Below are 12,740 nucleotides of genomic sequence, written 5' to 3'. Positions count from 1 at the left end.
TTATAGACCAAGATAAGTTTAACCAGATAAATGCTCAGCCTGTTGAGAATGGTCTTTCTGATCATGGTGCACAGCTAGTTACAATATATGACATAGCTCCATTCAGCAATACTAAACAGTCCTCCAAAGTAGTACGTTCAGTCAACAATTTAACAATTGCAAATTTCAGGGAAAGCCTACAGCAGTTAGACTGGGGTGAGGTGTACCGTGAACCTGATGCCAATTTAAAATATAATTTATTTCATGACATTTTTGTAAATGCATTTGAAAACTGCTTCCCGAAGAAAATAGTTAAATATACTCGTAAGAAACCTTGTAACAAACCATGGCTTACTAAGGGTATAAAATATCTTGTAACCGGAAAAGGGAAATATATCTGACAGCAAGAAAGAGTAGTGACCCAGAAACTATCAAACATTATAAAAACTACTGTGTTATATTAAGAAAAGTTATTTAAAAAATCCAGAAGTATGTGTATCATGTCTGAAATCAGCAACTCTGATAATAAAATTAAAACAATTTGGAATATTATTAAAAGAGAAACAGGTCAACCAAGAGCACAGGAAGACAGTATTACCATCAAATTGAATGAAAAATTTACGAACAAAAAGTCAGAAGTTGAAAATATTTTTAATAATCATTTTCTAAATGTTGTGGATATAGTAGGATCCAGGTGTTCATTAGAAGATGCTAGGCTGTTAATGGAAGAGGCCATACCTATGCAATTTGATACAACTGAAATCTCACCCACTTCTCCCTCTGAAATTAGGAAAATAATAAACTTGCTTAAAAACAAAAACTCACTTGGAATTGATGGCATTTCCAGCAAAATACTACAAGCTTGTTCTCAACAGATAAGTAAGATTCTCAGCCACCTGTGTAATAGCTCTCTTGAACAGGGCATTTTCCCTGATAGACTGAAATATGCTATTGTTATACCTTTGCATAAAAAGGGGGATGGATCTGATGTCATCAATTACCGCCCAATCTCACTTCTAACAGCTTTATCCAAAATTTTTGAGAAAGTAATGTATTCAAGAGTAGCTTCACATATCTGTAACAATGAAGTACTAACAAAATGTCAGTTTGGTTTCCAGAAAGGTTTTTCAACAGAAAATGCCATATATGCTTTCACCAATCAAATTTTGAATGATCTGAATAACCGAACACCACCCATTGGGATTTTTTGTGATCTCTCAAAGGCTTTTGATTGTGTAAATCATGAAATTCTGCTAGACAAGCTCAAGTATTGTGGCACGAGTGGGACACTGCACAAATGGTTTAATTCATACCTAACTGGAAGAGTGCAGAAAGTTGAAATAAGTAGTTCTCATAATATGCAAAGATCAGCACATTCCTCAAACTGGTGAACTATCAAGAATGGGGTTCCACAAGGGTCAGTCTTGGGTCCTTTGTTGTTCTTAATATATATTAATGACTTGCCATTCTATATTCATGAAGAGGCAAAGTTAGTTCTCTTTGCTGATGATACAAGTATAGTAATCACACCTGACAAACAAGAATTAACTGATGAAATTGTCAATACTGTCTTTCAGAAAATTACTAAGTGGTTCCTTGTAAACGGACTCTCACTGAATTTTGATAAGACACAGTACGTACAGTTCCATACAGTGAATGGTATGACACCATTAATAAATATAGACCTTAATCAGAAGCATATAGCTAAGGTAGAATATTCCAAATTTTTATGTGTGTCCATTGATGAGAGATTAAATTGGAAGAAACACATTGATGATCTGCTGAAACGTTTGAGTTCAGCTACTTATGCAATAAGGGTCATTGCAAATTTTGGTGATAAACATCTTAGTAAATTAGCTTACAACGCCTATTTTCACTCGTTGCTTTCATATGGCATCATATTTTGGGGTAATTCATCACTGAGGAATAAAGTATTTATTGCACAAAAGCGTGTAATCAGAATAATAGCTGGAGTCCACCCAAGATCATCCTGCAGACATTTATTTAAGGATCTAGGGATATTCACAGTAGCTTCTCAGTATATATACTCTCTTATGAAATTTGTTATTAACAACCAAACCCAATTCAAAAGTAATAGCAGTGTGTACAACTACAATACTAGGAGAAAGAATGATCTTCACTATTCAAGATTAAATCTAACTTTGGCACAGAAAGGGGTGAATTATACTGGCACTAAAGTCTTTGGTCACTTACCAAATAGTATCAAACGTCTGACAGATAACCAACAAGTATTTAAGAAGATATTAAAAGAATTTCTGAATGACAACTCCTACTCCATAGAGGAATTTTTAGATATAAATTTAAAATCTAATATAATCTACACATATCAACTTTATAGTCTTTAAAGCCTAAATACATAATACTTCGCATATCCATTGTGCACTTTATCTTCTCTATCCTGTATTCATCCACTTTTAATGCATTGTCCTTCGGTAAAACAAAGAAACTGTCAAATGTGACATCACTACCTACCCTGAAATTTTTTTATGCATGAAGAACACATCAGAAGAAATGCACTGCCAAAATTTTAGCAGCTAAGACATACTGCAAGTACTTTGTTGAAGTTACACATTTTTGCTGCACAAAGAACTGATTGTAAAAGCAGTTTGTACATTCCTTCTTGCTTAGCGTGTGAATTGGCGAATGAGAAGCAAAAGAAGAAGAAGCAGCAGCAGCAGCAGCAGCACTACACTGCGCAAAAATCCAAGGGCACATACATTAATTTTAAGCACCTAAAGTTTTGGTTACACCAGACTTCATGGAAATGAACACCAAGTGGACGAGCATTGACAGGCGCTTTGCCAGTGCACACTGCCAGTTGCTTGTATTTGTGAACAAGCGTTTACACTGATAAATATTGTGAGATACGACACAAATGATTATCTGAATCAAAAATGTCTAGTGAACATGCATATCTTAAGAGTTATGGGCACTATCTTCAATACTGTGTAGCATATCTCTTCTACTGCAAAATCTTTGCTTTCGATATTTTTGGAGGATGCAGTATGGAAGAAAACAAGAAACAATTGCCTAGTAAACATGTCCTCTAAAGCACTATGAGCACTTGCTCAGAAGAAGTGACATGTTTCACAGTATCAAACATGAGTAAGTTCTCACGTCTTATAGTATGCGTTTTTGGGCCCGTGATTCCTAGACTTTTTTGCTTTGACTGATCATTCCTGTCATATACCTGAATATTGACTAATCCTCTTGAGACGCCTGTGGAATTACATCTACATCTACGTGATTACTCTGTTATTCACAATAAAGTGCCTGGCAGTGGGTTAAATGAACCACCTCCAAGCTGTCTCTCTACCGTTCCACTCTCAAACGGCACGCGGGAAAAACAAGCACTTTAATTTTTCTGTGCAAACCCTGATTTCTCTTATTTTATCGTGATAATAATTTCTCCCTATGTAGGTAGGAGCCAACAGAATTTTTTCGCAATCAGAGGGGAAAACTGGTGACTGAAATTTCATGAGAAGATCCCATTGCAACGAAAAACGCCTTTGTTTAAATGATTGCTACTCCAATTCACATATCACGTTTGTGACACTTTCTCCCCTATTCCGCGATAATACAAAACGAGCTGCCCTTCTTTGTACTTTTTTGATGTCATCCATCAGTCCCACCTGATGCGGATCACACACCGCACAGCAATACTCCGGAATAGGGCAGACAAGCGTGGTGTAAGTAGTCTCTTTAGTAGACCTGTTGCACCTTCTAAGCGTTCTGCCAATGAATCACAATGTTTGGTTTGCTCTACCCACAATATTATCTATGTGATCGTTCCAATTTTGGTTATTTGTAACTGTAATACCTAAGTATTTAGTTGAATTTACAGCCTTCAGATGTGGGTGACTTATCGCGTAATCGAAATTTAGCTGATTTCTTTTAGTACCCATGTGAATAACTACGCACTTTTCTTTATTCAGGGTCAACTGCCATTTTTTGCACCATACAGATATCTTATCTAAATCATTTTGCAAGTCGTTTTGATCATCTGATGACTTTACAAGACGGTAAATTACAACATCATCTGCAAACAATCTAAGACGGCTACTCAGATTGTCTCCTATGTCGTTAATATAGATCAGGAACAACAGAGGGCCTATAGCACTTTCTTGAGGAAAGCCGGATATTACTTCTGTTTTACTAGATGGCTTTCCATCTATTACTACAAAACTGTGACCTTTCTGACAGGAAATCACGAATCCAGTCGCACAACTGAGGCAATACTCCGTAGGCACGCAGTTTGGTTAGAAGACGCTTGTGAGGAACGGTGTTGAAAGCTTTCTGGAAATCTAAAAATAAGGAATCAATCTGACACCCCTTGTCGATAGCACTTATTACTTCATGAGTATAAAGAGCCAGTTGTGTTTCACAAGAATAATATTTTCAAATCTTTTTCTTTGAGGTAGTTCATAATGTTCGAATACAGTATATTTTCCAAAACCCTACTGCAAATCGATGTTAGTGATATAGGCCTGTAATTCAGAGGATTACTAGTACTTCCCTTTTTGGGTATTGGTGTGACTTGAGCAATTTTCCAATCTTTAGGTACAGATCTTTGTTTGAGCGAGTGGTTGTGTATAACTGCTAAATATGGAGCTATTTTATCAGCATACTCAGAGTAACCTGACTGGTATACAATCTGGACCAGAGGCCTTGCCTTTATTAAGCGATTTAAGCTGCTTCATTACCCCGGGGATATCTACTTCAATGTTTCTCATCTTGGCAGTTGTTCTTGATTGGAATTCAGGAATATTTACGTCATCATCTTTGGTGAAGGAGTTTCAGAAAATTGTGTTTAATAATTCTGCTTTAGTGGCACTGTCCTCCGTGACTTCAACATTATTATCGCGCAGTGAAGGTATTGATTGCGTCTTGCCACTCATGTGCTTTATGTATGACCAGAATCTCTTTGGGTTTTCGGCCAGATTTCGAGACAGAGTTTCATTGCGGAAATTATTAAAAGCATCTCGCATTGAAGTATGCGCCATATTTCGAACTTCTCTAAAACTTTGCCGATCTTGGAGATTTTGAGTTCTTTTAAATTTGGCATGCTTTTTTCATTGCTTCTGCAACAACAATCTGACCTGTTTTGTGTACGATGGGGGATCAGTACCCTCAGAGTCACGATGCAAAACTTCGATATTCAGGAGGATTATTTTGCTTGGTGAGCACTTTTTTTTTTTTTTTTTGACAAAATAAGAAAAAAGGCGTGGGGAAGGAGGAATCTGTGGGGAGGCTGAGCACTTAAAACTGAACTGTAGCTCTAGCTTTCCTTAGCATTAGTCCAAAACGTTTCACACATGTCAGCTGATGATGCTTTTTGCTGGCTTCTCATTACAAATGAGGAGGAGATTTAAAATCAGAACACTAATTACCAATGACCAACATAATCTGAAGGAACCTGACTGATCAGTATTACATACGGCAGCTGCGGGGATAACAACAAGCTTCATCTACATGGCAGGTATGGATTTCTCTACAGTACTCTACAGTATGATGGTCGAAGTAGAGTGGATATAAAATGTAGACTGGCAATGGCAAGGAATGCGTTTCTGAAGAAGAGAAATTTGTTAACATCGAGTATTGAGTTAAGTGGCAGGAAGTCGTTTCTGAAAGTATTTGTATGGAGTGTAGCCATGTATGGAAGTGAAACACGGACGATAAATAGTTTAGACAAGAAGAGAAGAGAATAGAAGCTTTCGAAATGTGGTGCTACAGAAGAATGCTGAAGATTAGATGGGTAGATCACATAACTAATGAGGAGGTATTGAATAGAATTGGGGGGGGGGGGGGGGGGGGGGGAGAGGAGTTCGTGGCACAACTCGACTAGAAAAAGGGATCGGTTGGTAGGACATGTTCTGAGGCATCAAGGGATCACCAATTTAGTACTGCAGGACAGTGTGGAGGGTCAAAATCGTAGAGGGAGACCAAGAGATGAATACACTAAACAGATTCAGAAGCATGTAGGCTGCAGTAGGTACTGGGAGATGAAGCTTGCACAGGATAGAGTAGCATGGAGAGCTGCATCAAACCAGTCTCAGGAGTGAAGACCACAACAACAACAACAACAACCAATGGCAATTCGCTTACTCATATACTTGAAGTGATCTTCGTAATTTTGCGACTGCCTATTATGTAAGATTCCTTGAACCTGCTTAATCAGATTGAAGAAACCTGGGAATCAGCTGCGTTCACCTCACTTGCAATTCGTTGAGTCCAGTCTCTAAGATTTCCCTCAGTAACTGTGCATCGTTTCTCATGAACATTTTGTGCTTCAAAAGCGTTTGGCACTCAGATTGTGAATTTTTCTAAAAGTTTTAGTCCTACAGGCAGACAAGCAGTAGAGGCCAGCCCAGCATGTGTACTAATCAAGTAAGCCACTGAATGGTATTGTTGACATTACGACAAACACTTCAGACAGACAGGAGTTTGCGATACTGGTCAACAGTCAAGTTCTTGAAACAGCTAACGCAGTGTGACCAAGTGCGAAGTAATATTTTGTAGGTTGGACACCTGCGTGCCACCGAGAAAATAACATATTGCAAATTTAATTGGGCCTAGCAACTTGCTAAGGCCACAGCATGCTAGGATAAGCTAACAGGCCAAGTATGATGAAGCAAACTTACTTGCCCCTCTCCAGTAGGACTACCTCAGAAACATAGCTATAAGGGTATAAATAATCATGCTTAACGGCTCAAAGCACTCGGTTATGCCGCCATGGAGTGAAAGGCGGTCTTAGTTTCAGAGAAACCACGACCCGGCTTCAGTGATGGAAATTGGTTGGCAATATGGCACTGATTAACTCAGCAATCTGGCACAAGATGCACCATGCCTGTCGCTGTGGGACTTGGGGGAAGTTTCAGCGATGTGGGGAGCTGGGGTGCAGCCAGCCTTCACCCTCAGAGACTGGCTGATGGACTGTAAGCTGTCTATGATCTAACTGGGGGAATTGAGCTCTTACGGACTCCTAGCCATCTACAGGTGTAAGTGTGGGTGTTAATTCAAGAATATTTTTGCCAAAAGCAGGAGCATGAAGACCACCTCCATAGATATAAAGCTTTGGAAGCCAATCAGGTTCACTCACAGTCAGACTGGGAAAATACGGCAAAGTTGGGGTAGCCTCTCTCCCTTTTGATTCAGCAGTAGCTGCACTTATCAATACCTTTTCGGGTAAAACAATGGGAGATGGGTTGGTTTTCATTAATGATGTTGCAGCTACTGCTGCACTGAGTGGATGGTCAGATGAGGTAAGCCTTCATGTGGCTAACCTATGTTGAACAGGGGTAGCGATCACATATGTTGTATATCATGAGACCCTTAGTAAAGCAGTGCCATTTACAGGGTGTATACGAGGACAAGGAAAAAAATTTCCGGATTTTTCCCGAATTTCCCGGTTTAAAATGCACTTTCTCCCAGATGAACACACTTTTTCTGTGTTATTAAGTGACAGTATATTTTCCCTCAGAACTGTAAAACTTATCAATCCTTTTGAATGGCTATGTATTTATATATGAACACAGGATTTCCTGGCACTTTAGAAAACAAAACTCAGGAAAGAAAACCCCTTTTGGAAAGATTTTTGATGTGCAGCAACATGTACGCTGCATAATTTCGTATTACGAAAGTATAAATTCAAATTCCACTAAACACCGCATGTTACTTTCTAAACCATTGTAATCAAGAAACTTCCTGGCAGATTAAAACTGTGTGCCCGACCGAGACTCGAACTCGGGACCTTTGCCTTTCGCGGGCAAGTGCTCTACCAACTGAGCTACCGAAGCACGACACACGCCCGGTACCCACAGCTTTACTTCTGCCAGTATCTCGTCTCCTACCTTCCAAGCTCAGTTGGTAGAGCACTTGCCCGCGAAAGGTAAAGGTCCCAAGTTCGAGTCTCGGTCGGGCACACAGTTTTAATCTGCCAGGAAGTTTCATATCAGCGCACACTCCGCTGCAGAGTGAAAATCTCATTCATTGTAATCAAGATTTCGATGCGCTTTTGTAAGCCAGTCATAGCTCATGTCACGTGATCTCGCCAGCCGATGACAGCACTTATTCAGACCCCAGGATACGTAATGTTGTCAGCTAACAGCAACATCACAGTTAAGTAGTGCGGATACATAAACAAAAAGTTAATATTTTAAATTAATATACAGGGCTATTACAAATGATTGAAGTGATTTCATAAATTCACTGTAGCTCCATTCATTGACATATGGTCACGACACACTACAGATACGTAGAAAAACTCAGTTTTGTTCGGCTGAAGCCGCACTTCAGGTTTCTGCCGTCAGAGCGCTCGAGAGCGCAGTGAGACAAAATGGCGACAGGAGCCGAGAAAGCGTATGTCGTGCTTGAAATGCACTCACATCAGTCAGTCATAACAGTGCAACGACACTTCAGGACGAAGTGCAACAAAGATCCACCAACTGCTAACTCCATTCGGCGATGGTATGCGCAGTTTAAAGCTTCTGGATGCCTCTGTAAGGGGAAATCAACGGGTCGGCCTGCAGTGAGCGAAGAAACGGTTGAACGCATGCGGGCAAGTTTCACGCGTAGCCCGCGTAAAATTGGCTCATGCCAGAACTGGAGACCCACAGCGCCGACTTCATCTTTCAACAGGATGGTGCTCCACCGCACTTCCATCATGATGTTCGGCATTTCTTAAATAGGAGATTGGAAAACCGATGGATCGGTCGTGGTGGAGATCATGATCAGCAATGCATGTCATGGCCTCCACGCTCTCCCGACTTAACCCCATGCGATTTCTTTCTGTGGGGTTATGTGAAAGATTCGGTGTTTAAACCTCCTCTACCAAGAAACGTGCCAGAACTGCGAGCTCGCATCAACGATGCTTTCGAACTCATTGATGGGGACATGCTGTGCCGAGTGTGGGAGGAACTTTATTATCGGCTTGATGTCTGCCGAATCACTAAAGGGGCACATATCGAACATTTGTGAATGCCTAAGAAAACTTTTTGAGTTTTTGTATGTGTGTGCAAAGCATTGTGAAAATATCTCAAATAATAAAGTTATTGTAGAGCTGTGAAATCGCTTCAATTATCTGTAATAACCCTGTACATAGTGTTGCTACAATAAAAGCAAAGCTTTCACATATAATGTTGATCTTTTTTGCGCGTGTTACACTTTAAGATAGATCTCACAAATTTGCCAGGAAAATTTTTAGCCGAGTCCAGTGACTTGTCCTCAAAGTTTTCCACAAATAAATTAGCTACCGCAGAGGGGAGAGCGCTTCCCGTAGCACTACATAAATTTGCTCATAATAACGACACGAATGTCTGATGATCTAGGCTCGAAATAATTCTAAATGGCTCGCCATCAAATGCTTTGCGACTTAAGAAATTCATCGTATATTATTGCACATAGTTCAACTTGCGTAAAAGGAAATTTACTTTGAAAGTAATGCTTTTCAAACCACCATTCACAATATTTTCCCGCGACCTGTTAGAAATAGATTCATTTCAGTAGTCATCAGAGGGCGCCAGATAACAGGCGCCACCGCACTTTGCCAGTTCCTATGACACAGGAAGCCCGTATGTACGTACGTGTAAAACATTACATTATGTCATAAAAGTAAAAAGACACAAGAGGATACTCAAAGAGCATCAGAATTTCGTGAACCATACTAAAATGGCACATTTAAAGTGCATACTTAAAGAGCACATTCCTATATCCAGATTCCCTATGAAGCAGGCCTCGACCCGATATTAAGCTTTCCAGTATGGGTTTCGAGTTGTAAATTTTCTTGGAATACCAGTACTGTAGACTGGCAATGGCAAGGAAAGCGTTTCTCAAGAAGAGGAATTTGTTAACATCGAGTATAGATTTAAGTGTCAGGAAGTCGTTTCTGAAAGTATTTGTATGGAGTGTAGCCATGTATGGAAGTGAAACAAGGACGGTAACTAGTTTGGACAAGAAGAGAATAGAAGCTTTCGAAATGTGGTGCTACAGAAGAATGCTGAAGATTAGATGGGTAGATCACATAACTAATGAGGAGGTATTGAATAGGATTGGGGAGAAGAGAAGTTTGTGGCACAACTTGACTAGAAGAAGGGATCGGTTGGTAGGACATGTTTTGAGGCATCAAGGGATCACAAATTTAGCATTGGAGGGCAGTGTGGAGGGTAAAAATCATAGAGGGAGACCAAGAGATGAATACACTAAGCAGATTCAGAAGGATGTAGGTTGCAGTAGATACTGGGAGATGAAGAAGCTTGCACAGGATAGAGTAGCATGGAGAGCTGCATCAAACCAGTCTCAGGACTGAAGACCACAACAACAACAACCAGTACTGTATTAACTAATTTTTGATTCTTTATTATGGCATAATGCCATACGTGTTAGAAGATGAAAATGTGCACCTGAACTGCAGCAAGCAGTTGAAATTAGCCAATAGCATGGAACTAAACACTTCGTTTCAAACACATTAACTGCCTCGTTCTACAAGGCGATTAATGCACATCTGTCAGAAAAGTGGAAATAAAATAAAATCTTAACTAATAACATATTAGCCTTCCATAATTGTGTGAATGTATTTTAATTCACTTGATAGCTCCCGGCCACAGAAATCCTTTTGTTTTCATTCGACGTAAGAGCAGTAAATGAAGACGAAACAGCAAAATCACTAAATGTAAACATGGGTCACGTGGAGACTACACACTTCCCCACTGTAACTCTCAGGCTGCTTTGCGCATCATACCCGGATCTACGGTATTTCCAAATCGGAGCAATACTAAGATAGTGCCACCCTCCCTCGAGCGTTTGAGGTACAACGTCAAAAATTTAAAAAATCAAATTTTCAAAAATATGTACATTTTGTAGTGCACATCTTTCTGAAGAGTCTGATACATAAAACATATATGTTCGAGGAAATGTAAGACACATTATTTGGTCTTAAGTGTGGCAGAGTGCAGTGCCACCACTCTCCACAGAACATTCTTCTATCACACGTCACTGTATTTCGCTCTGTGGAATTGAAACATGTATATTTTGTACTGGATGCCATCAAACTATAATCAGGACAGTGTAAATTAAAATGTTCTGTGGTGCCTCTCTTGCTACCAATCGCCCGGGTTGACATCCTGACCCTCTTTAAAAAAAAATTTCTATTAATATTGGATGGGATTATTTCCAGAACTCTTCAGAAAATTTGCACTCTTTATTGCCTGTTAGCTAATAACTTTCTGTTTTGGGTGACATAAAATTAAATATACGATACATAAAACCAGTAAAGACAAGACACACGCAAGACAGTACACATTTCTTCAATCCTTTGCTCCTAGCATCGTTTTCTCTCTAATCCTGCTACAGCTTTACATGGCGTGCTTTCCTTTCTGCAGAAAAATCTATTGCCTCATCAAAGTTCGTCAAATGTTTTGCTACACGAAAAATCAAAGAATGGTTGCTAATACTGCGTAAGCTGTTAATACAAATAGTACCAAAGACTGGTGTGGTTTCTCAATCTGATTACGTCTATTTTGTCACTGTCTGCTTGATAAAACAAAATAGGCCTTTCTAACACTGCAGAAATTTTAACACACACCAAACGAACAAGACTGTTTTGATACAAATGGTCATGTTTATAACACAACAGAATATAATTCACGAAGACCAACATAAAATGCCTATTACGCCTACTGCAAGCAAAAAGCTTTATGTTAGAAAATAGTTTCATATTTCATTCATATGCTCCAGTTTCTCGAGCACGAGATCGAAAAGTAGCAGTACGAGATTTTTATATAAATTTGGAATCGTCATATTCTTCCCTAATTTGTGTGATGTCCCTGTTTCTTCTTCTTCCTTGTTCTAACAAACAATTTTGTCATGACTAAGCCTGGAACTATTCCTGCCTTCGGCAAAACTTATACATCAATTAACTTCACTAACCCCGCCAGAATCACCGGTTTTGTTATCCCTGATTATTCTCTGGTTAGGCGTTGTTATTTTCGTACAAACCATTTTCCTTACTACTTCCAGAATAGAACTTAAGCGGCTGCTAGACGGGGACCGTACAACTGGCCCTTACTACTGTAGCAATCTGGCCAAAAATTTTCTGACAAAATTTGATTTTCTTGGATAACCGAGAAGATAATACATAATCTTTCTTACCTGTTATTTGAGTTTGCCGTTTACTTTCACTGTGGTAGTCTGACTATGGATTCCCCTAGTAATTATAAGAACGCTGATCATTTGCAAACCCAATCAATAACATAATCAGACAGTGATTGGCATTCACTAGTTCGGATTTACTCCACTCACCTTGTATAGTCCAGTCCCCTTTCGCCTGCAGGAAAGTTTATTTCTAGATGCGACGAGGATTCCCCTGACAGACATCACGTACACTATGCACACATTCAGAAATCAACTTATGATTCATTCAGAAATCAACTTACAGAGTGTGTTCAAAAACCAACAGGGATGCATTTCAAAATCATATGAGTAATCGACAGACCAACGTGTGCTGGATGCTAGGCGCTTTGTGAAATAAGGTTTGCATGCACATGAGCCCGCTCGTAACTGCTAAAACGAATCTAATGTAAACAGTTGTGATGTCATGCTCACTGCAGGCAATTTGTTGTTATGAAGCATTGCATAGTCTTCCCAAAGCCTTTGACACATTTTGCCGGTGGCAAACAGCTTGTATGAGCACTGTGTTTTGTTGTTGTATATGGCACATTACCTTTGCAATTTATGTTTTATTTTCA

The 12,740-nt window shown here is 39.5% G+C and overlaps 1 protein-coding gene across 2 annotated transcripts in view; it reads right to left on the bottom strand.

Moving 5' to 3' along the window:
- LOC126185118 (selenide, water dikinase 1-like) overlaps nt 1-12,740 on the bottom strand; it is a 165,765-nt gene that overhangs the window by 61,750 nt on the left and 91,275 nt on the right. The window lies entirely within an intron of this gene.

The sequence above is a fragment of the Schistocerca cancellata genome, chromosome 4 (assembly GCF_023864275.1).
Source record: "Schistocerca cancellata isolate TAMUIC-IGC-003103 chromosome 4, iqSchCanc2.1, whole genome shotgun sequence".
NCBI lineage: Eukaryota > Metazoa > Arthropoda > Insecta > Orthoptera > Acrididae > Schistocerca > Schistocerca cancellata.
This window is presented reverse-complemented; position numbering and strand designations above follow the sequence as displayed.